Source organism: Lagenorhynchus albirostris, chromosome 2, assembly GCF_949774975.1.
Source record: "Lagenorhynchus albirostris chromosome 2, mLagAlb1.1, whole genome shotgun sequence".
NCBI classification, from domain to species: Eukaryota; Metazoa; Chordata; class Mammalia; order Artiodactyla; family Delphinidae; genus Lagenorhynchus; species Lagenorhynchus albirostris.
The window spans coordinates 139,425,405-139,448,470 of NC_083096.1; positions in this window are offsets into that span (position 1 = coordinate 139,425,405).

The following is a 23,066-nucleotide window of genomic DNA, read 5'->3' on the forward strand; positions in this document are numbered from 1 at the left end:
TTTTTTTTTTATCTTTGACATATCTGGACATGGACGTATTTGTATTTATATTCTTAGTATTTGTGCTCACTTTTTAAAAAAGATTCACCTTACTGGACATTTCTTATCCAATATATCTTAAATAATTCTTCTGTAGAATTTGTTTTAGTTTTGTCTTTTGGGACTTTTACAGGATATATAATCCTACAGGACATATATAGGATATGTTGAAAACTTTCAAATATTCTTAGTTAAATCATCATTTCTGTATTCAATGTTGTCTAAAGAAGATTTTCACCCTTGTAAAAAGGATTTAAAACTAAATTTTAAGAGATATTATTTAGATACAACATCAAAGGCATGATTCAGGAAAGAATTGTTAAAAATAAATCACCATGTCCAAAAATGAGTAGCTTATGTGAAGCTGCAGGCCACCAAACCAAGACTTAATTACAGTTTTGACTCTCCCAGAAATGGAATCTTAAACCAGTCAATCAGGATTCACCTGATCAGCACTATTTAGGTAATCTGCCTGATAGACCTCTGCTATCCCCTAAAGAAAACTAATCTAGCAATAAATAACCTGTTTTTGGCCTAGTATGACTTCCTTATTTCTACTCCTTCTGATTATGAAAGTCTTTCATTTTGTTCAATTCCTTGGAGCTCCTTTCTATCTGCTAGATTGGATGTAGCCTGATTCATGAATCCTTAAATACAGCCAATAAGATCTTTACTCAGTTGAATTATTTTAACATCTTTATTGGACTATAATTGCTTTAAATTGTGTTAGTTTCTGCTGTATAACAAAATGAATCAGCTATATGTATACATATATCCCAATATCCCCTCCCCCTTCAACCTCCCTCCCTATCCCACCCCTCTAGGTGGTCACAAAGCACTGAGCTGATCTCCCTGTGCTATGCAGCTGCTTCCCACTAGCTATCTATTTTACATTTGGTAGTGTATATATGTCCATGCCACTCTCTCACTTCATCCCAGCTTAATCTTCCCCCTCCCCATGTCCTCGAGTCCATTCTCTACGTCTGAGTCTTTATTCCTCTCTTGTCCCTAGGCTCTTCAGATCCATTTTTTTTTAAGATTCCATATGTACGTGTTAGCATATGGTATTGTTTTTCTCTTTCTGACTTACTTCACTCTGTAAGACAAAATGTAGGTCCATCCACCTCACTACAAATAACTCAATTTCATTTCTTTTTATGGCTGAGTAATATTCCATTGTATATATGTGCCACATCTTCTTTATCCATTCATCTGTCGATGGACACTTAGGTTGCTTCCATGTCCTGCTATTGTAAATAGAGCTGCAATGAACACTTTGGTACATGACTCTTTGAATTTTGGTTTTCTCAGAGTATATGCCCAGTAGTGGGATGGCTGGTTCATATGGTAATTCTATTTTTACGTTTTTAAGGGGGCTCGATACTGTTCTCCATAGTGGTTGTATCAATTTACATTCCCACCTACAGTGCAAGAGGGTTCCCTTTCCTCCACACCCTCTCCAGCATTTATTGTTTGAAGATTTATTTGATGATGACACTCTGACCAGTGTGAGGTGATACCTCACTGTAGTTTTGATTTGCATTTCTCTAATCATTAGTGATGTTGAGCATCCTTTCATGTGTTTGTTGGCAATCTGTATATCTTCTTTGAGGAAATGTCTATTTAGGTCTTCTGCCCATTTTTGGATTGGGTTGTTTGTTTTTTTGATGTTGAGCTGCATGAGCTGTTGGTAAATTTTGGAGATTAATCCTTTGTCAGTTTCTTTGTTTACAAATGTTTTCTCCCATTCTGAGGGTTGCCTTTTCATCTTGTTTATGGTTTCCTTTGCTGTGCAAAAGCTTTGAAGTTTCATTAGGTCCCATTTGTTTATTTTTCTCTAGGAGGTGGGTCAAAAAGAATCTTGCTATGATTTATGACATAGAGTGTACTGCCTATGTTATGCTCTAAGAGTTTTATAGTGTCTAGCCTTACATTTAAGTCTTTGATCCATTTTGAGTTTATTTTTGTGTATGGTATTAGGGAGTGTTCTAATTTCATTTTTTTATGTGTAGCTGTCCAGTTTCCCAGCACCACCTATTGAAGAGGCTGTCTTTTCTCCATTGTATACTTTTCTCTCCTTTATAAAAGATAAGGTGACCATATGTGCATGGGTTTATCTCTGGACTTTCTATCCTGTTCCACTGATCTATATTTCTGTTTTTGTGCCAGTATCATACTGTCTTGATTACTCTAGCTTTGTGGTATAGCTTGAAGTCAGGGACCCTGATTCCTCCAACTCTGCTTTTCTTTCTCAAGATTGCTCTAGCTCTTCGAGGTCCTTTGTATTTCCATACAAATTGTGAAATTTTTTGTTCTACTTCTGTGAAAAATGCCATTGGTAGTTTGAAAGACATTGCATTGAATCTGTAGATTGTTTTGGGTAGTATAGTCTTTTCACAATGTTGATTCTTCCAATCCAAGAACATGGTATATCTCTCCATCTATTTGTGTCATCTTTAATTTCTTTCATCACTGTCATAGTTTTCTGCATATAGGTCTTTTGTCTCCTTAGTTTGGTTTATTCCTAGGTATTTTATTCTTTATTTTGCAATGGTAAATTGAAGTGTATTCTTAATTTCCCTTTCAGATTTTTCATCATTAGTGTATAGGAATGCAAGAGATTTCTGTGCATTAATTTTGTTTCCTGCTACTTTACCAAATTCATTAATTAGCTCTAGAAGTTTTCTGGTGGCATCTTTAGGATTCTCTATGTATCGTTTCATGTCATTTGAAAACAGTGACAGTTTTAATTCTTTTCCGATTTGGATTCCTTTTATTTCTTTTTCTTCTCTGATTGCTGTGGCTAAAACTTTCAAGACTATGTTGAATAATAGTGGTGAGAAAGGGCAACCTTGTCTTGTTCCTGATGTTAGTGGAAATGGTTTCAGTTTTTCACCATTGACAATGTTGTTGGCTGTGGGTTTGTCATATATGACCTATGTTATGTTGAGGTAAGTTCCCTCTGTGCCTACACTCTGGAGAATTTTTACCATAAATGTGTGTTGAACTTTGTCGAAAGATTTTTCTGCATCTATTGAGATTATCATATGGTTTTTATCCTTCAGTTTGTTGATATGGTGTATCACATTGATTGATTTGTGTATATTGAAGAATTCTTGCATTCCTGGGATAAACCCCACTTGATCATGGTGTATGATCTGTTTAATGTGCTGTTTGATTCTGTTTGCTAGTATTTCGTTGAGGATTTCTGCATCTATGTTCATCAGTGATATTGGCCTGTAATTTTCTTTTTTTTGTGATATCTTTGTCTGGTTTTAGTATCAGGGTGATGGTGGTCTCAAAGAATGAGTTTGGGAGTGTTCCTCCCTCTGCTCTATTTTGGAAGAATTTGAGAAGGATAGGTGTTAGCTCTTTTTTTGATAGAATTTGCCTGTGAAGCCATCTTGTCCTGGGCCTTTGTTTGTTGGAAGATTTTTAATCATAGTTTCATTTTCAATGCTTGTGATTGGTCTGTTTATATTTCCTATTTCTTCCTGGTTCAGGCTCAGAAGGTTGTGTTTTTCTAAGAATTTCTCTGTTTCTTCCAGGTTGTCCATTTTATTGGCGTATAGTTGCTTGTAGTAATCTCTCACAATCCTTTGTATTTCTGCACTGTCAGTTGTTACTTCTCCTTTCTCATTTCTAATTCTGTTGATTTGTGTTTTCTCCCTGTTTTTCTTGATCAGTCTGGCTAATGGTTTATCAGTTTTGTTTATCAAAGAACCAGCATTTAGTTTTATTGATCTTTGCTATCATTCCTTCATTTCTTTTTCATTTATTTCTGATGTGATTTTTATGATTTCTTCCTTCTGCTAACTTTGGGTTTTTTTGTTCTTCTTTCTCTAATTGCTTTAGGTTTAATGGTAGGTTGTTTATTTGAGGTGTTTCTTATTTCTTGAGGTAGGATTGTATTGCTCTAAACTTCCCTCTTATAACTGCTTTTACTGCATCCCATAGGTTTTGGATCATCATATTTTCATTGTCATTTGTTTCTAGGTATTTTTTTATATCCTCTTTGATTTCTTCTGTAATCTCTTGGTTATTTAGTATTTAGTGTATTGTTTAGCCTCCATTTGTTTGTAGTTTTTACATTTTTTTTCCTGTAATTGATATCTATTCTCATAGCCTTGTGGTTGGAAAAGATACTTGATATGATTTTAATTTTCTTATATTTACCAAGGCTTGATTTGTGACCCAAGAAATGATCTATCCTGGAGAATGTCCCTGAGGACTTGGAAAGAAAGTGTATTCTGTTGTTTCTGTATGGAATGTCCTGTAAATATCAATTAAGTCCACCTTGTTTAATGTGTCATTTAAAGCTTTTGTTTCCTTATTTATTTTCATTTTGGATGATATGTCCACTGTTGGATGTGGGGTGTTAAAATCCCCTACTATTGGGCTTCCCTGGTGGTGCTGTGGTTAAGAATTCACCTGCCAGTGCAGGGGACATGGGTTCGAGCCCTGGTTCAGGAAGATCCCACATGCCGTGGAGCAACTAAGCCTGTGCACCACAATTCCTGAGTCTGTGCACTCTAGACCCCGTGAGGCACAACTACTGAGCCTGTGTGACACAACTACTGAAGCCCGCACACCTAGAGCCTGTGCTTCACAACAAGAGAAGCCACAGCAAGGAGAACCCACTCAGTGCAACGAAGTGTATCCCCAGCTCGCTGCAACTAGAGAAAACCTGTGTGCAGCAATGAAGACCCAATACAGTCAAAAATAAATAAATAAAAAATAAATTTGTTACAAAAAAAGGTCCCCTACTATCACTGTGTTACTGTTGATTTCTCCTTTTATGGCTGTTAGAATTTTCCTTATGTATTTAGGTGCTCCTATTTTGGATGCATAAATATTTACAATTATTATATCTTCTTCTTGGATTGATCCCTTGATCATTTTGTAGTGTCCGTCCTTGTCTCTTGTAACAGTCTTTATTTTAAAGTCTATATTTCTGAAATGAGAATTGCTACTCCAACTTTCTTTTGATTTCCATTTTCATGGAAATGCTTTTTCCATCCCCTCACTTTCAGTGTGTATGTGTCCCTAGGTGTGAAGTGTGTCTCTTGTAGACAGCATATATACGGGTCTTGTTTTTATATCCATTCAGCCAGTCTATGTCTTTTGGTTAGAGCATTTAATCCATTTCCATTTAAATTATTGATATGTATGTTTCTATTACCATATTCTTAATTGTTTTAGGTTTGTTACTGTTGGTCTTTTCCTTCTCTTGTGTTTCCTGCCTAGAGAAGTTCCTTTAGCATTTGTTGTAAAGCTGGTTTGGTGGTGCTGAATTCTCTTAGCTTTTGCTGTTTGTAAAGTTTTTTATTTCTCCGCCAAATCTGAATGAGATCCTTGTTGGGTAGAGTAATCTTGGTTGTAGGTTTTTCCCTTTCATCACTTTAAATATGTCCTGCCAATCCCTTCTGGCTTGCAGACTTTTGGCTGAAAGATTAGCTGTTAACCTTATGAGGATTCCCTTGTATGTTATTGTTGCTTTTCTCTTGCTGATTTTAATATTTTTTCTTTGTATTTAATTTTTGATAGTTTGATTAATATGTGTCTCGGCGAGTTTTTCCTTGGATTTATCCTGTATGGGACTCTCTGCATTTCCTGGACTTGGTAGAATTTTTCATTTCCCATATTAGGGAATTTTTCAACTATAATCACTTCAAATATTTTCTCAGTCCCTTTCTTTTTCTCTTCTTCTTCTGGGACCCCTATAATTCGAATGTTGGTGTGTTTAATGTTGTTCCAGAGGTCTCTGACTGTGTCCTCAATTCTTTTCATTCTTTTTTCTTTATTCTGCTCTGCAGTAGTTATTTCCACTATTTTATCTTCCAGGTCACTTATCTATTCTTCTGCCTCCGTTATTCTGCTATTGATTCCTTCTAGAGAATTTTTAATTTCATTTATTGTGTTGTTCATCATTGTTTCTTTACTCTTTAGTTCTTCTAGGTCCTTGTTAAATGTTCTTGTATTTTCTCCATTCTCTTTCCAACATTTTGTATTATCTTTACTCTCATTACTCTGAATTCTTTTTCAGGTAGACTGCCTATTTCCTCTTCATTTGTTTGGTCTGGTGAATTTTTACCTTGCTCCTTCATCTTCTGTGTGTTTCTCTGCTTTCTCATTTTGCTTAACTTACTGTGTTTGGGGTCTCCTTTTCACAGGCTGCAGGTTCATATTTCCTGTTGTTTTGGTGTCTGCCCCCAGTGGCAAAGGTTGGTTTAGTGGGTTGTGTAGGCTTTCTGGTGGAGGGGACTGGTTCCTGTGTTCTGGTGGATGAGGCTTGATCTTGTCTTTCTGGTGGGCAGGACTGTGTCTGATGGTGTATTTGGGCTGTCTGTGAACTTATTAGGATTTTAGGCAGCCTCTCTGCTAATGGGTCGGGTTGTGTTCCTGTCTTGCTAGATGTTTGGCATAGTGTGTTCAGCACTGTAGCTTGCTGGTTGTTGAGTGAAGCTGGGTCTTAGCATTGAGTTGGAGATCTCTTGGAGATCTCTCACCAATTGATAGTACATGGGGCCAGTAGGTCTCTGGTGGTCCAATGTCCTGAACTCGGCTCTCCCACCTCAGAGGCTCAGGCCTGACACACAGCTGAACCAACAAGACCCGGTCAGCCACATGGCTCAGAAGAAAATGGAGAAAAAAAAGAAAGAAAAAATAAAATAACTAATGTTATTAAAATTAAAAATTAAAAAAATATTATTTAAGTAAAAAATTAATTTTAAAAAAAGAGGAGAGAGCAACCAAACCAATAAACAAATCCACCAATGATAAGAAGCACTAAAAACTAAACTAAGATAAACATAAAAATCAGAAACTAGTCAGTCTCATACAGCAAATGCCAACTCTATATTTGTTCCCAAAGTCCACCACCTCAATTTTGGGATGACTTGTTGTCTATTCCTGTATTCCACAAATGCAAGGTACATCTAGTTGATTGTGAAGAAATAATCCACTGTTCCTGAGGTTGCATGAGGAAATTTCCCTTTCTCTTCTTTGTTCGCCAGCTCCTAGGGTTCAGCTTTGGAATTGGCCCTGCCTCTGCATGCAGGTCGCCCTCTGGCACTTGTTCTTTGCCCAGATAGGAGGGGGTTAAAGGAGAGGCTGATTAAGGGGCTCTGGTTAACTCAGGACAGGGGGAAGGAGGGGTATGGAGTGCTGGGTGAGCCTGCAGAGGCAGAGGCTGGCATGATGTTGCAACAGCCTGCAGCATGCCATGTGTTGTCCCTGCGAAGTTGTCCCTGGACCATGTGACTGTGGCAGTGGTGGGCTGCACAGGCTTTTGGGAGGGGAGGTGTGGCTAATGACTTGTGCTTGCACAGAGGATCTTGGTGGCTGCAGCAGCAGCATTATCATTTCATGCCTGTCTCTGGTGTCTGCGCTGATAGCCGCAGCTTGCACCCATCTCTGAAGCTCCTTTAAGCGATGCTCTGAATCTCCTTTTCTTCTGCACCCCAAAACAATGGTCTCTTGCCTCTTACGCAGGTCCAGAGTTTTTCCCAGACTCCCTTCTGGCTAGCTATGACACACTAGCCTCCTTCAGGCTGTGTTCACGCAGCCAACCACAGTTTGCTCCCTGGGATGTGACCTCCGAAGCCCAAGCCTCAGCTCCCAGCCCGCAGTCACCCTGGTGGGTGAGCAGACAATCCTCTCAGGCTGGTGAGTGCTGGTTGGCACTGATCCTCTGTGCGGGAATATCTCCCCTTTGCCCTCTGCACCCTTGCTGCTGAGCTCTCCTCTGTGCCTCCAAAGCTTCCCCCACCCCACCCCCACCCCCTGTCTCTGCCAGTGAAGGGGCTTCCTAGTGTGTGGAAACTTTTCCTCCTTCACAGCTCCCTCCCAGAGGTGCAGGTCCCATCCCTATTCTTTTGTCTCTCTTTCTTCTTTTTTCTTTTGCCCTACCCACGTACATAGGGAGTTTCTTGCCTTTTGGGAAGTTTGAGGTAGGTGTTCAGTAGGTGTTCTGTAGGAGTTGTTCCACATGTAGATGTATTTTTGATGTATTTGTGGGGAGGAAGGTGATCTCCACATCTTGTTCCTCTGCCATCTTGAAGGTCCTCAGAATTTGATTTTTAAAAGAAATAATTGATTAGGTAGACATCATTAAAATTTAAAACTTCTGCTCTGCAAAACACAATGTCAAGAGAATGAGAATACAGGACACAGACTGGGAGAAAACATTTGCAAAAGAAACATCTGATTAAGAAACTCTTACCCCCAAAATGCAAAGAATTGTTAATACTCAATAATAAGAAAACAAAACTCAATTTAAAAATAGACCAAAAAATCGAGCAGACACCTCAACAGAGAAGATATACAGATGGCAAATAAGCATATGAAAAATGCTTCACATCATATGTCATCAGAGAAATGAAAATTGAAACAAGATACAACTACAACCCTATTAAAATGGCCAAAATCCAGAACAGTGACAATACCAAATGCTGATTAGATTGCGAAGCAATGGGAACTCTCATTCATTTTGCTGGGTGGAATGCAAAATAGTACAAACATTTTGGGAAACAGTTTGGCAATTTCTTACAAAACTAAGAAAACATGCACACGGATATTTATTCAGCTTTTTTTTAATGATCACACAAAAACCTGCACAGGGATGTTTATACAGCTTTATTCATAATTGCCAAAACTTGGAAACAACCAAGATGTCCTTCAGTAGATGAATGGATCAACAGCTATATATTCCATGTTGGACTTTCAGAATTAGTTATACATTTTCACATTCCCATATCCCCATCTTATATATCTTCCTAGTTTTCTTTTAATAACATTATTTATATGGATATAATTTATTCTTTACCTCTTTGGAGATCTTATTAAGCTCTTGGAGTTATATTTTTAATGTGTTATTTTTATTTTATTTTATTTTATTTTTTAACATCTTTATTGGGGTATAATTGCTTTACAATGGGGTGTTAGTTTCTGCTTTATAACAAAGTGAATCAGTTATACATATACATATGTTCCCATATCTCTTCCCTCTTACATCTCCCTTCCTCCCACCCTCCCTATCCCACTCCTCCAGGTGGTCACAAAGCACCAAACTGATATCCCTGTGCTATGCGGCCGCTTCCCACTAGCTATCTACCTCACGTTTGTTAGTGTATATATGTCCATGCCTCTCTCCCACTTTGTCACAGCTCACCCTTCACCCTCCCCATATCCTCAAGTCTGTTCTCCAGTAGATTTGTGTCTTTATTCCTGTCTTACCCCTAGGTTCTTCATGACATTTCTTTTTCTTAAATTCCATATATATGTGTTAGCATACGGCATTTGTCTTTCTCTTTCTGACTTACTTCACTCTGCATGACAGACTCCAGGTCTATCCACCTCATTACAAATAGCTCAATTTCATTTCTTTTTATTGCTGAGTAATAGTCCATTGTATATATGTGCCACATCTTCTTTATCCATTCATCTGATGATGGGCACTTAGGTTGTTTCCATCTCCGGGCTATTGTAAAAGAGCTGCAATGAACATTTTGGTACATGACTCTTTTTGAATTTTGGTTTTCTCAGGGTATATGCCCAGTAGTGGGATTGCTGGGTCATAGGGTAGTTCTATTTGTAGTTTTTTAAGGAACCTTCATACTGTTCTCCATAGTGGCTGAAGCAATTCACATTCCCACCAGCAGTGCAAGAGTATTCCCTTTTCTCCACACCCTCTCCAGCATTTATTGTTTCTAGATTTTTTGATGATGACCATTCTGACAAGTGTGAGATGATATCTCATTGTAGTTTTGATTTGCATTTCTCTAATGATTAATGATGTTGAGCATTCTTTCATGTGTTTGTTGGCAGTCTGTATATCTTCTCTGGAGAAATGTGTATTTAGGTCTTCTGCCCATTTTTGGATTGGGTTGTTTGTTTTTTTCTTATTGAGTTGCATGAGCTGCTTGTAAATTTGGGAAATTAATCCTTTGTCAGTTGCTTCACTTGCAAATATTTTCTCCAATTCTGAGGGTTGTCTTTTGGTCTTATTTATGGTTTCCTTTGCTGTGCAAAAGCTTTGAAGTTTCATTAGGTCCCATTTGTTTATTTTTGTTTTTATTTCCATTTCTCTAGGAGGTGGGTCAAAAAGGATCTTGCTGTGATCTATATCATAGAGTGTTCTGCCTACATTTTCCTCTAAGAGTTTGATAGTTTCTGGCCTTACATTTAGGTCTTTAATCCATTTTGAGCTTATTTTTGTGTATGGTGTTAGGGTGTGATCTAATCTCATACTTTTACATGTACCTGTCCAGTTTTCCCAGCACCACTTATTGAAGAGGCTGTCCTTTCTCCACTGTACATTCCTGCCTCCTTTATCAAAGATGAGGTGACCATATGTGCGTGGGTTTATCTCTGGGCTTTCTATCCTGTTCCATTGATCTACCTTTCTGTTTTTGTGCCAGTACCATACTGTCTTCATTACTATAGCTTTGTAGTATAGTCTGAAGTCAGGGAGCCTGATTCCTCCAGCTCCGTGTTTCATTCTCAACATTGATTTGGCTATTCGGGGTCTTTTGTGTTTCCATACAAATTGTGAAATTTTTTGTTCTAGTTCTGTGAAAAATGCCAGTGGTAGTTTGATAGGGATTGCATTGAATCTGTAGATTTCTTTGGGTAGTAGAGTCATTTTCACAATTTTGAGTCTTCCAATCCAAGAACATGGTATATCTCTCAATCTATTTGTATCATCTTTAATTTCTTTCACCAGTGTCTTATAATTTTCTGCATACAGGTCTTTTGTCTCCTTAGGTAGGTTTATTCCTAGATATTTTATTCTTTTGTTTGCAGTGGTAAATTGGAGTGTTTTCTTGATTTCACTTTCAGATTTTTCATCATTAGTGTATAGGAATGCAAGATATTTCTGTGCATTAATTTTGTATCCTGCAAATTTACCAAATTCATTGATTAGTTCTAGTAGTTTTCTGGTGGCATCTTTAGGATTCTCTCTGTATAGTATCATGTCATCTGCAAACAGTGACAGCTTTACTTCTTCTTTTCCGATTTGGATTTCTTTCCTTTTCTTCTCTGATTACTGTGGCTAAAACTTCCAAAACTATATTGAATAAGAGTGGTGAGAGTGGGCAAACTTGTCTTGTTCCTGATCTTAGTGGAAATGCTTTCAGTTTTTCACCATTGAGGATGATGTTGGCTGTTGGTTTGTCATATATGGCCTTTATTATGTTGAGGAAATTTCCCTCTATGCCTACATTCTGCAGGGTTTTTATAATAAATGGCTGTTGAATTTTGTCAAAAGTTTTCTCTGCATCTATTGAGATGATCATATGGTTTTTCTCCTTCAATTTGTTAATATGGTGTATCACATTGATAGATTTGGGTATATTGAAGAGTCCTTGCATTCCTGGAATAAGCCACACTTGATCATGGTGTATGATCCTTTTAATGTGCTGTTGGATTCTGTTTCCTAGTATTTTGTTGAGGATTTTTGCATCTATGTTCATCAGTGATATTGGCCTGTAGTTTTCTTTCTTTGTGACATCCTTGTCTGGTTTTGGTATCAGGGTGATGGTGGCCTCGTAGAATGAATTTGGGAGTGTTCCTCCCTCTGCTATATTTTGGAGGAGTTTGAGAAGGATAGGTATTAGCTCTTCTCTAAATGTTTGATACAATTTGCCTGTGAAGCCATCTGATCCTGGGCTTTTGTTTGTTGGAAGATTTTTAATCACAGTTTCAATTTCAGTGCTTGTGATTTATCTGTTTATATTTTCTATTTATTCCTGATTTAGTCTTGGCAGGTTGTGCATTTCTAAGAATTTGTCCATTTCATCCAGGTTGTCCAATGTTTTGGCATAGAGTTGCTTGTAGTAATCTCTCATGATCTTTTTTATTTCTGCAGTGTCAGTTGTTACTTCTCCTTTTTCATTTCTAGTTCTATTGGTTTTTAGTCTTCTCCCTTTTTTTCTTGATAAGTCTGTCTATTGGCTTATCTATTTTGTTGATCTTCTCGAAGAACCAGCTTTCAGGTTTATTGATCTTTGTTATTGTTTCCTTCATTTTTTTTCATTTATTTCTGATCTGATTTTTATGATTTCCTTCTGCTAACTTTGGGTTTTTTTGTTCTTCTTTCTCTAATTGCTTTAGGTGCAAGGTTAGGATGTTTATTTGAGATGTTTTCTGTTTCTTAAGGTGGGCTTGTGTTGCTATAAACTTCCCTCTTAGAACTGCTTTTGCTGCATCCCATAGGTTTTGGGTTGTCGTGTCTCCATTTTCATTTGTTTCTATGTATTTTTTTATTTCCTCTTTGATTTCTTCAGTGATCACTTCATTATTAAGTAGTGTATTGTTTAGCCTCCATGTGTTTGTATTTTTTACAGATCTTTTCCTGTAATTTATATCTAGTCTAATGGTGTTGTGGTCGGAAAAGATACTTGATACAATTTCAGTTTTCTTAAATTTACTGAGGCTTAATTTGTGACCCAAGATATGATCTATCCTGGAGAATGTTCCATGAGCACTTGAGAAAAATGTGTATTCTCTTGTTTTTGGATGGAGTGTCCTATAAATATCAACTAAGTCCATCTTGTTTAATGTATCATTTAAAGCTTGTGCTTCCTTATTTATTTTCATTTTGGATGATCTGTCCATGGGTGAAAGTGGGGTGTTAAAGTCCCCTACTATGAATGTGTTACTGTCAATTTCCCCTTTTATGGCCGTTAGTATTTGCCTTATGTATTGAGGTGTTCCTATGTTGGGTGCATAAATATTTACAATTGTTATATCTTCTTGGATCGATCCCTTGATCATTATGTAGTGTCCTTCTTTGTCTCTTGTAATAGTCTTTATTTTAAAGTCTATTTTGTCTGATATGAGAATTGCTACTCCAGCTTTCTTTTGGTTTCCATTTGCATGGAATATCTTTTTCCATCCCCTTACTTTCAGTCTGTATGTGTCTCTAGGTCTGAAGTGAGTCTCTTGTAGACAGCATATATATGGGTCTTGTTTTTGTATCCATTCAGCCAATCTGTGTCTTTTGGTGGGAGCATTTAGTCCATTTACATTTAAAGTAATTATTGATATGTATGTTCCTATTCCCATTTTCTTAATTGTTTTGGGTTCGTTATTATAGGTCTTTTCCTTCTCTTGTGTTTCCTGCCTAGAGAAGTTCCTTTAGCATTTTTTGTAAAGCTGGTTTGTTGGTGCTGAACTCTCTCAGCTTTTGCTTGTCTGTAAAGGTTTTAATCTCTCCATCAAATCTGAATGAGATCCTTGCTGGGTAGAGTTATGTTGGTTGCAGGTTTTTCTCCTTTATCACTTTCAGTATGTCCTGCCACTCCCTTCTGGCTTGCAGAGTTTCTGCTGAGAGATCAGCTGTTAACCTTATGGGGATTCCCTTTTGTGTTATTTTTCCCTTGCTGCTTTTAATATGCTTTCTTTGTATTTAATTTTTGACAGTTTTTGATTAATATGTGTCTTGGCGTATTTCTCCTTGTATTTATCCTGTATGGGACTGTCTGTGTTTCCTGGACTTGATTAACTATTTCCTTTCCCACATTAGGGAAGTTTTCAACTGTAATCTCTTCAAATATTTTCTCAGTCCCTTTCTTTTTCTCTTCTTCTTCTGGAACCCCTATAATTCGAATGTTGGTGCGTTTAATGTTGTCCCAGAGGTCTCTGAGGCTGTCTTCAGTTCTTTTCATTCTTTTTTCTTTATTCTGCTCTGCAGTAGTTATTTCCACTATTTTATCTTCCAGATCACTTATCCGTTCTTCTGCCTCAGTTATTCTGCTATTGATCCCATCTAGAGTATTTCTCATTTATTGTGTTGTTCATCATTGTTTGTTTCATCTTTAGTTCTTCTAAGTCCTTGTTAAATGTTTCTTGCATTTTGTCTATTCTATTTCCATGATTTTGGTTCATCTTTACTATCATTATTCTGAACTCTTTTTAAGGTAGACCATCTATTTTCTCTTCATTTGTTAGGTCTGGTGCATTTTTATCTTGCTCCTTCATCTGCTGTGTGTTTTTCTGTCTTCTCATTTTTCTTATCTTACTGTGTTTGGGGTCTCCTTTTTGTGGTCTGCAGGTTTGTAGTTCCCGTTGATTTTGATATCTGTCCCCAGTGGCTAAGGTTGGTTCAGTGGGTTGTGTAGGCTTCCTGGTGGAGGGGACTAGTGTCTGTGTTCTGGTGGATGAGGCTGGATCTTGTCTTTCTGGTGGGCAGGTCCACGTCTGGTGGTGTGTTTTGGGGTGTCTGTGGACTTATTATGATTTTAGGCAGCCTCTCTTCTAATGGGTGGAGTTGTGTTCCTGTTTTGCTAGTTGTTTGGCATAGGTTGTCCGCAGTGTAGCTTGCTGGTCATTGAGTGGAGCTGTGTGCTGGTGTTGAGATGGAGATCTCTGGGAGATTTTCACCATTTGATATTATGTGGAGCTGGGAGGTCTCTTGTTGACCAGTGTCCTGAAGTTGACTCTCCCACCTCAGAGGCACAGCCCTGACTCCTGGCTGCAGCACCAAGGGCCTTTCATCCACATGGCTCAGAATAAGAGAGAGAGAAAGTAGAGAGAAAGAATTAGTAGAAGAAGGAAGAAAGTAAGAAAGAAAGATAGGAAGGAAGAAAGAAAGAAAGAAGAAAAGAAGGACAGAAGGTAAGAAGGAAAGAAGGAAAGAAAGAAAGGAGAGAGGGAGGAAGGAAGAAGGAAGGAAGGAAGAAAGAAAGAAAGAAGGAAAGAAAGAAAGAAAAGAGGGAAGGAGGGAGCGAGGAAGGAAGGAGGGAAGGAAGGAAAAATGAAAGAAAGAAAGAAGATACAGTAAAATAAAATAAAGTAAAATATAATAAAGTTATTAAATTAAAAAATAATTATTTAGAAAAAAAAGGGACGGATAGAACCTTAGGACAAATGGTGGAAGCAAAACTATACAGACAAAATCTCACACAGAAGCATACACATACACACTCAGAAAAAGAGGAAAAGGGGAAAAAAAATCATAAATCTTTCTCTCAAAGTCCACCTCCTCAATTTGGGATGATTTGTTGTCTAAAGGAGGGGAGGAAGGAAGGAGGGAAGGAAGGAAGGAAGGAAGGAAGGAAAGAAAGAAAAGTAAAATAAAGTTATTAAAATTAAAATTAATTATTAAGAAAAAAATTTTAAAAAAACCGATGGATAGAACCCTAGGACAAATGGTGGAAGCAAAGCTATACAGACAAAATGTCACACAGAAGCATACACATACACACTCACAAAAAGAAGAAAAGTGGAGAAAATCATAAGTCTTGCTCTCAAAGTCCACTTCCTCAATTTGGGATGATTCATTGCCTATTCATGTATTCCACAGATGCAGGGTACATCAAGTTGATTGTGGAGCTTTAATCTGCTACTTCTGCTACTTTAATCTGCTACTTCTCTCCCAGCAGGGAGAGATTTCCCTTTCTCTTCTTTGTTCTCACAGCTCTCAGGGGCTCAACTTTGGATTTGGCCCCGCCTCTGCGTGTAGGTCGCTGGAGGGGCTCTGTTTTTTGCTCAGACAGGACGGGGTTAAAGGAGCCGCTGATTCAGGGGCTCTGGCTCACTCAGGCCTGGGAGAGGGAGGGGCGCAGAGTGCGGAGAGAGCCTGTGGCAGCAGAGACCAGCATGACGTTGCACCAGCCTGAGGCCCGCCGTGCGTTCTCCCGGGGAGGTTGTCCCTGGATCCCGGGAATCTGGCAGTGGTGGGCTGCACAGGCTCCCCGAAAGAGGGGTGTGGATAGTGACCTGTGCTCGCACACAGGCCCTTTGGTGGCGGCAGCGGCAGCCTTAGCGTCTCCCGCCCGTCTCTGGAGTCCGTGCTTTCAGCCACGGCTCGCGCCTGTCTCTGAAGTTCCTTTAAGCAGCGCTCCTAAACCCCTCTCCCCGCGCACCAGGAAACAAAGAAGGAAGAAAAAGTCTCTTGCCTCTTCGGCAGCTCCAGACCTTTTCCCCGGGACAGACTAACCCCCTGCAGGCTGTGTTCACGCCGCCATCCCCAGTCCTCTCCCTGCGCTCCGACCAAAGCCCGAGCCTCAGCTCGCAGCCCCGCCCGCCCTGGCGGGTGAGCAGACAAGCCTCTCGGGCTGGTGAGTGCCGGTTGGAACCGATCCTCTGTGCGGGAATCTCCCCACTTTGCCCTCCGCACCCCTGTTGCTGTGCTCTCCTCCGCTGCTCCGAAGCTCCCCCCTCCGCCTCCCCATGTTATTTTCATTTAAACCAAAGAAAATTAACTCCCATTTGCTAATATTTTTGGCTATATCATTTCTTCATAGATTTTTAATATGCAAATTCTTCTTGAGTAGTAGGTACAGTAGTCATGATAGGTTAACTACATAAAAGCAATGCTCAAATAATGAGAAGCTCAACACAATAGAAGCTTAACTCTTTCTCATATAACCATTTAATACAAGAGTTTAGATGGCAGCCCTCCACAGTGATTCAGAGACCCAAGCTCCTTCCATCTATGGTTCTGCTCTCTTCTAGGTCTTACAAATTTTTCCTTATTTAACCATGTGACTCTGATCTCCATTCTCCTCAAATATAAACTGAAGATAGTAATAGTACCTACTTCACAGTTGTGAGCATTAACTGTGTTACTGTACTCAATAAATATTTGTTGGTAATACTAATAATGATTACATGATTCTATATGTAACAGGAGTCACTGAGGTTTTAGACAGAGGAGTGACGTAGCATATTCAAATTCAACAAATATTTGAGTACCCATCTAATGCCATACATACATGCTAAGAATAGAGCAGTAAACAAAAGAGACATGATTTCTACCCTACTGGAGCTTATATTCCAGTGGGAGAGACACCAATAAACAAGTAAGAAGACATGTTTTAGAAAGTCACTGTGGTGGCAATGTGGAGAACGAATTAGCGTGTCAAGTTGCTTGTGCACTAAACCAGGTAAAAGATGCAAAAGCCTGCACCAGGGGCAATGATAATAGGAATGTAGAGGAGAATATGGATTTGTGAACATTTTAAGGGTAAAACGGTAGTTCTTGGTGACATAACCAAGGTTGGAAGGGCAGGAGCATAAGAGGGAGAAAGAGTATGGAATGAAACCCAAGTTTCCAATGCTTCTAATTTGGGTGCCTAAGCAGATGGTGGCACCAGGATTGGTAATGGAGGGAGAAGAGTAAGTTTTGGGGGATAAAAGAGTTCAGTGTTCTACCTGTTGAGTTTGAGGTTCCTGTAGGATATCTAACTATATTTGTTCGGTAAGCAGTTCAATACATATTGTTTGTCACAAAGCAGGAGAGCTGGATATCCTTTGCTTTCCCCTCCATATCCACTGTCTACGAGGCTCTCTCCTTGGAAAGGCTGACCTGTATGATTAGTATTAGTAGGCTTCCCTTTGCCCTGTTTCTGCATGAATTTTGTCAAGGGTGAACATGTTAAGAAATTAGGAGGAGAGTAAGGTCAGGGTACTTATTCCCTAGGCTTCTTCCCAGCCACAATGCTGTCGGTTGGCTGCATCCCTTGGCCACAGGCCAAGGTTTCTGTCTAGTCAGTCTCTCCCTTTCCCTGTCTCTTTCAGGTTCTTTTAACTCTCCCCCTTTGCCCCTTTAGGCCTAGGAGTGGTAATGAACCTTGTGGTCATTGTATCCAGGATTACACTGGTTCCTCCTGGGCTCCCTACACTCACTATGCTTTTGTACATCATCTCTATATTAAATTTTTTTTTCAAATCACCCAATTTGTATGCTCCATGTATTTTCTGCTGGAACTCTGACTGATACAAGAGGTATTTAGTAAGTAATTATTGAACAAAAAATTTACAGATGAATATATAGATGGGTGGATGAATGTGGACTTGAGGAAATCAATCCTTATTTGGCTATTTGGGCAATAATAAATGTCATGAGATTCTTGAGGAGTCAGTGCAGAGTAAGGGGAGAAGCATGCATTATCTGACTGAGGTGAGAAAGGACTTGGAGAGGCAGCACACTGGGCAGAAGGAAATTCCAAGGTGCAGTGGATAATGCTGGCAAGGTATATTATTAAGTTATTCAGGAATTTCCTCTCACCTAGTAAGAAAATATATTGATCTTTGGGGACGAGGGGTGAGGTGGGAGGAGAATCAAGGATAGAATTAAGGAAATCAAAACCAAAGCACTGATATTTCTTAATTAGCTTCAACGGGGGTGGGGTTACTGCCAAGTATAATGATGCACAAGTTGGAATGTCTTTATTCCTCAGCAGGGGAAATAATTTCTCTTTCTACCACATCTTTTCATCCATTTTAATTGACTTATATTTGTCTGTCAGAAACGTAGGCAATTCCAAACCAAATAGCCTACTTTCCCTATAACAGGACCAAAATAACTGCAAAAGACTGGATGTGCTTCCATTAAACAATCTTGGCAAGAAATATTTGCCACATAAAACATGGGTCACTCTCTCTTTCTGCTCAGAACTGTAGGCCGCACCTTTCAAAATGCAATGAAAGTTTTAGAATAGTTGAAATTGACCCTATAAATATGCTTCTAGGTATTCCTAAAGTAAGCAAAGGAGGAAACCCCCCTTAACAGTTGTATAGGATGATGTCCAGATTTTTGCCAAGAATATAGAACAAATGGTCACTGCCTTTACTCCACACACACCCCACCCCACCCCACTTTTAAAGTATCAGCTGTGTCATGCAATTAGTTAAATAAAAACACCAAATGAAAAACCCTGAAGGTAATGGATATTTCACTATCTTGAATATGGTGATAGTTTCACAGGTATACGTACATGTCAAAACTTATCAATTTGTACACTTTAAATACATGCAGTTTATGAGAATTATAATTCAGTGAACTTGTTTAAAACAAAACAAAAAGAACAACCTATAAAATGGGAGGGTGGTAGAAAACTAAGGGTTGGGAAATTATGTACAACTGCTTGGATAGACCCAGAATATATGTAGCTTCCAGCCACGTTCTCCATATTACTGCCAGAGTGGTCCTTGAAAAATGTAAGTCAGACCATGTCCTTCTCCACTCAAGACCCTCCAGTGGTTCCCATTTTTCTTTGAGTCAGAGTCAAAACCTTTATAACCCTCCAATAACCCCATAAGGCCCTACACTCTCTAGCCCCTGTGACTCCTCTGGCTTTGGCGTCTATTCCTTTCTCCTCTTCAGCAACATCTGTCTTCTTGTCATTCTTGCTCTAGCATGGGAAGCTTGCCTCCCAGCCTTTGCACTTGCTGTTTCCTCTGCCTGAAATGTTTCTTCTGTTCCCCAATGCGTACATGGCTTACTCTGGCTCCTATTCTTCTAGCTTTTTATTTAAATTTTACCTCCTACTGAGGCCCTCCTGACCTCCCTGTTGACAATGGCACTCTCCTGCTCCCTCCTGGGCCCCAGTGCTTCCTATTTTCTTCCCTAGTTTATTTTTCTCCATAGTACTTTGTCATCATCTGAAATTCTCTGTAGTTTACTTAGTTTTTATCGTTTTTCTTCTCATCCTCCTACTACAATATAAACTCTCCAAAGGTAGGGATTGTTGTTTGTTTTGTTTACAATAGCACCTGTATATAGGTAGGCACTCCATAAAAAGTTGCTTAGAGAATAATTCATCCAAAGAAAAAAATCCAGATTATTATGGATTTTATGTATAACAATAAATACATTGTATAAAAGTTAGAGGAATAGAGGCTTCCCTGGTGGTGCAGTGGTTAAGAATCCGCCTGCCAATGCAGGGGACACGGGTTCGAGCCCTGGTCTGGGAAGATCCCACATGCCGCAGAGCAACTAAGCCCATGCACCACAACTACTGAGCCTGCACTCTAGAGCCCATGAGCCACAACTGCTGAAGCCTGCACGCCTAGAGTCCATGCTCTGCAACAACAGAAGCCACCACAGTGAGAAGCTCGCGCACAGCAGCCAAGAGTATCCCCCGCTCGCTGCAACTAGTGAAAGATAAATAAACAAATAAATAAATTCTAAAAAAAATAAGAGGAATAGCTTGGCATCCGTTGGAATCATGCTAAAATTATTTTATCTCCTTCTAAAAATTCTCTAGTGAGATATGTCATTCCTAAACTCATGAAATAAATAAAATAGAAAAATCTTAAAATTAATCTAATTTGGTCATATATTTAAATGGCCTTTACAATATCTCAGCCCATCTTAACTTGAACATCTCCTGTATTGGGTAACTTACTCTTCATTTATTTAAAAAGTAGTTATAGTTACTATGAGGGTTAATTTTTGTGTCAAATTGGCTAGACTAGTGTACTAGCCTAGTACCCTAGGTGTTTGGCAAAACGTCAGTCTAGATGTTGCTGTGAAGGTATTTTTAAGATGTGATTAACATATGAATCAATAGACTTTGGGTAAAGCTGGTTACCCTCCATAATATGGGTAGGCCTCATCTAATCTGTTGAAGGAGGTCCCCTAAGGCAGAAGGGGTTCTGCCTCCAGACTGCCTTCTGAATCTAGACTACAAGATCACCTCTTCACTGGATTTCTAACCTGCCAACCTGCCCTGCAAATTTTAGACTAGCCAGCCCCTACAATTGTGAGAGCCAGTTCCTTAAATATTCTCTCTCTCACTCTCTTCCCCTCTTGAAGCTACTTAAGAAATGTGGGTGTGTTGTGTTGTTCTTAACTCTAAGAGAGAGAGAGAGAAATATAAAAATAAAGATAGATGGATAGACAGACAGACAGACACACCCTCTATTGGTTCTGTTTCTGTGTAGAACTCTGACTAGCACAGTTACTGAGCCTGTGCTCTGAGCTAGACACTAGTCTAGGCACTAAGACATGATGGTGAGCAAGATGGCTTAAGAGTCCAGTAAAAAGTAGAAAACTAACAAGTAATACAAAGTTTGATCAATGTTATAAAGTGAAATGAACACTGTACCACAGGAAACTCTAATAGGGTCAACTAACCTAGACAAGGAAGGCCTCACTTTAGAAATTATGTATGAAATGGCCTACAACAGAACTCATTGATGGCAGGAGAGAAGGGAGAAGGAAGTGTGGGATCTGCTGAGTCATCTCATTCCACTTTGTATGGCTTGTGCAGAGGCAGTGTTGCATGTTTCCTAAAAGTGAATTTCCAATCTCTGCTCTGCCATTTATTTCCCATGTGACTTTGAGTAAATTACCTAATAATTCTACTTCCTTATCTGTAAAATGTGGATAATAACAGTACATAATCCATGGGGTTTTTATGATATTAACTGAGATAATTTAGGTAAAGTATTTAGGTCAGTTTTTGAGATATTGAATGTGATCAATAAAAGCTGACTAAATTGTTACCTTTTAAAAGCTGGGTAGAAATCCATATCTCTGTAATTTTCATCTCTTGGTTTATTTTCCATCCCTTGGAGCCAAACAAAACTAGCCTATGCCTCTTTCACATGACAACCCTTCCTATATTAAGGGCGACCATCATATCCTGGCACCAGGCTTGCCTCCCAATCTACCTTCTCAGTTAAACATCCCTGTTCCCTCCCTGTGCCTGTCGTGAAATGGCTTCTAACCTCCTCACTGTCTGGGCTGCTCTCCTCTGAGCACAGCTGGAGAGCCTCTGCCTTTTCTGCATGCTTCCCAGAACTGCCCCTCACACTAAGTGTGCTGGAACCAGCGGAGAGGAATGTGGGACTGTCGCCTTCCTTGTTCTGGGTCCGACAGCACAGTTTGTGCAGTCTTGATGGACTGCACTGTAGACCCCAAATCCTAGGCTGGGTAAACCCAGAGTCGATGAGTGCACATTCTGTCTTGGCCTCTAGGAGGATCCAGTCTTTAAAGATTTTTTTTTTCTCTCCCACTTTAGGAAAATAACTATTTTATTTTTTTATTTATTATATTTATTTGCTTATTTATTATGGTTTCATTAATTTTGGGACATGAAAATTCTGATCATATTATTCCCTATTTGAACATTGCTGTAGATTTTTTGTGTGTGTGCCTATGTTATAAGGGGCAAACTCTTAATAATTACGACTAATGTATAAATCCAGGCTACAATATATGAGGCAGAGAGTTCTTAGCACTTTGCACATATTAATGCACTTGCTCCTCACCAGCTGATATGGGAGATGCTCTAAGAGTATCTGCGCCTTACGGATGAGGGAAGTGAGGCTCAGAGAGTAACCGGCCGAGCCCACTTGTCTAGTGAGCGGGAGAATTGGGATTCATACCAGGTCATCTGGTTCCAGACTCTAGGCTGTGGACCCACTGTGAGATATCACCTCTCCAGATGTCACTCATGTCCCTTCCTCATCAGGTCTTAACCAAGCTACCCAACATTATGGTCCACTGGTACATCCTTCCCGCTACAACCAGACCACACTCTAAACTCACATGCACGCAACCACGTGCACACAACACTCATGTGCACACAATGCAGACTTGAACTTTACACACAGAACGTCTTGTCACTGCTTGGATATCACAGTCCTTCACATGTCTCTGGGCTATTGTTCACATGATTCTTTGGGTGAGGAATATAACAGGTGTTTCTTGAACCCTTTTATAATAATACAACAGTAACAACTAACATCTATATATAACTATATACCTAGAACTATTTATTCTAAGCACTTTACATATATCAGCTCATTTAATCTCATGACAAACAACCCTATGAAGTCAACACTACTATTGTTTCCATTTTACAGATGAAGTAATTGAGGAACAAATAGATTAAGGGCACACAGGTAGTAAGCGGTAGAGACAAAATTGTTACCCAGGCAGTCTAGTACTCAAATCATTCACCTTTATTCTTCTCTCCAGTCCTTTTAAACATGTCAATTCTCTCAGGCAGAGAAACACTTTTTTATTTAGCATTTTTAACTTTTGATTGTAATTATTTATGATTTTTCCCCCAGTAGATTATGGCATCTCCAAGGGCAGGGGCTGCAGCATCCAGCATATTGTCCAATGCTCAAAATCAATTGCTGAATGAAAGTATGAATAAGATGTTGAATCAGTACTAAATGAAGGAGCACAGAGGGTGGCAATTGTCAGTAAAGGTAAAGAATGAAGAAGAGATTGTTTTTCTTTAATCCTTTTCTAGAAAATCAATATACAGGAACTT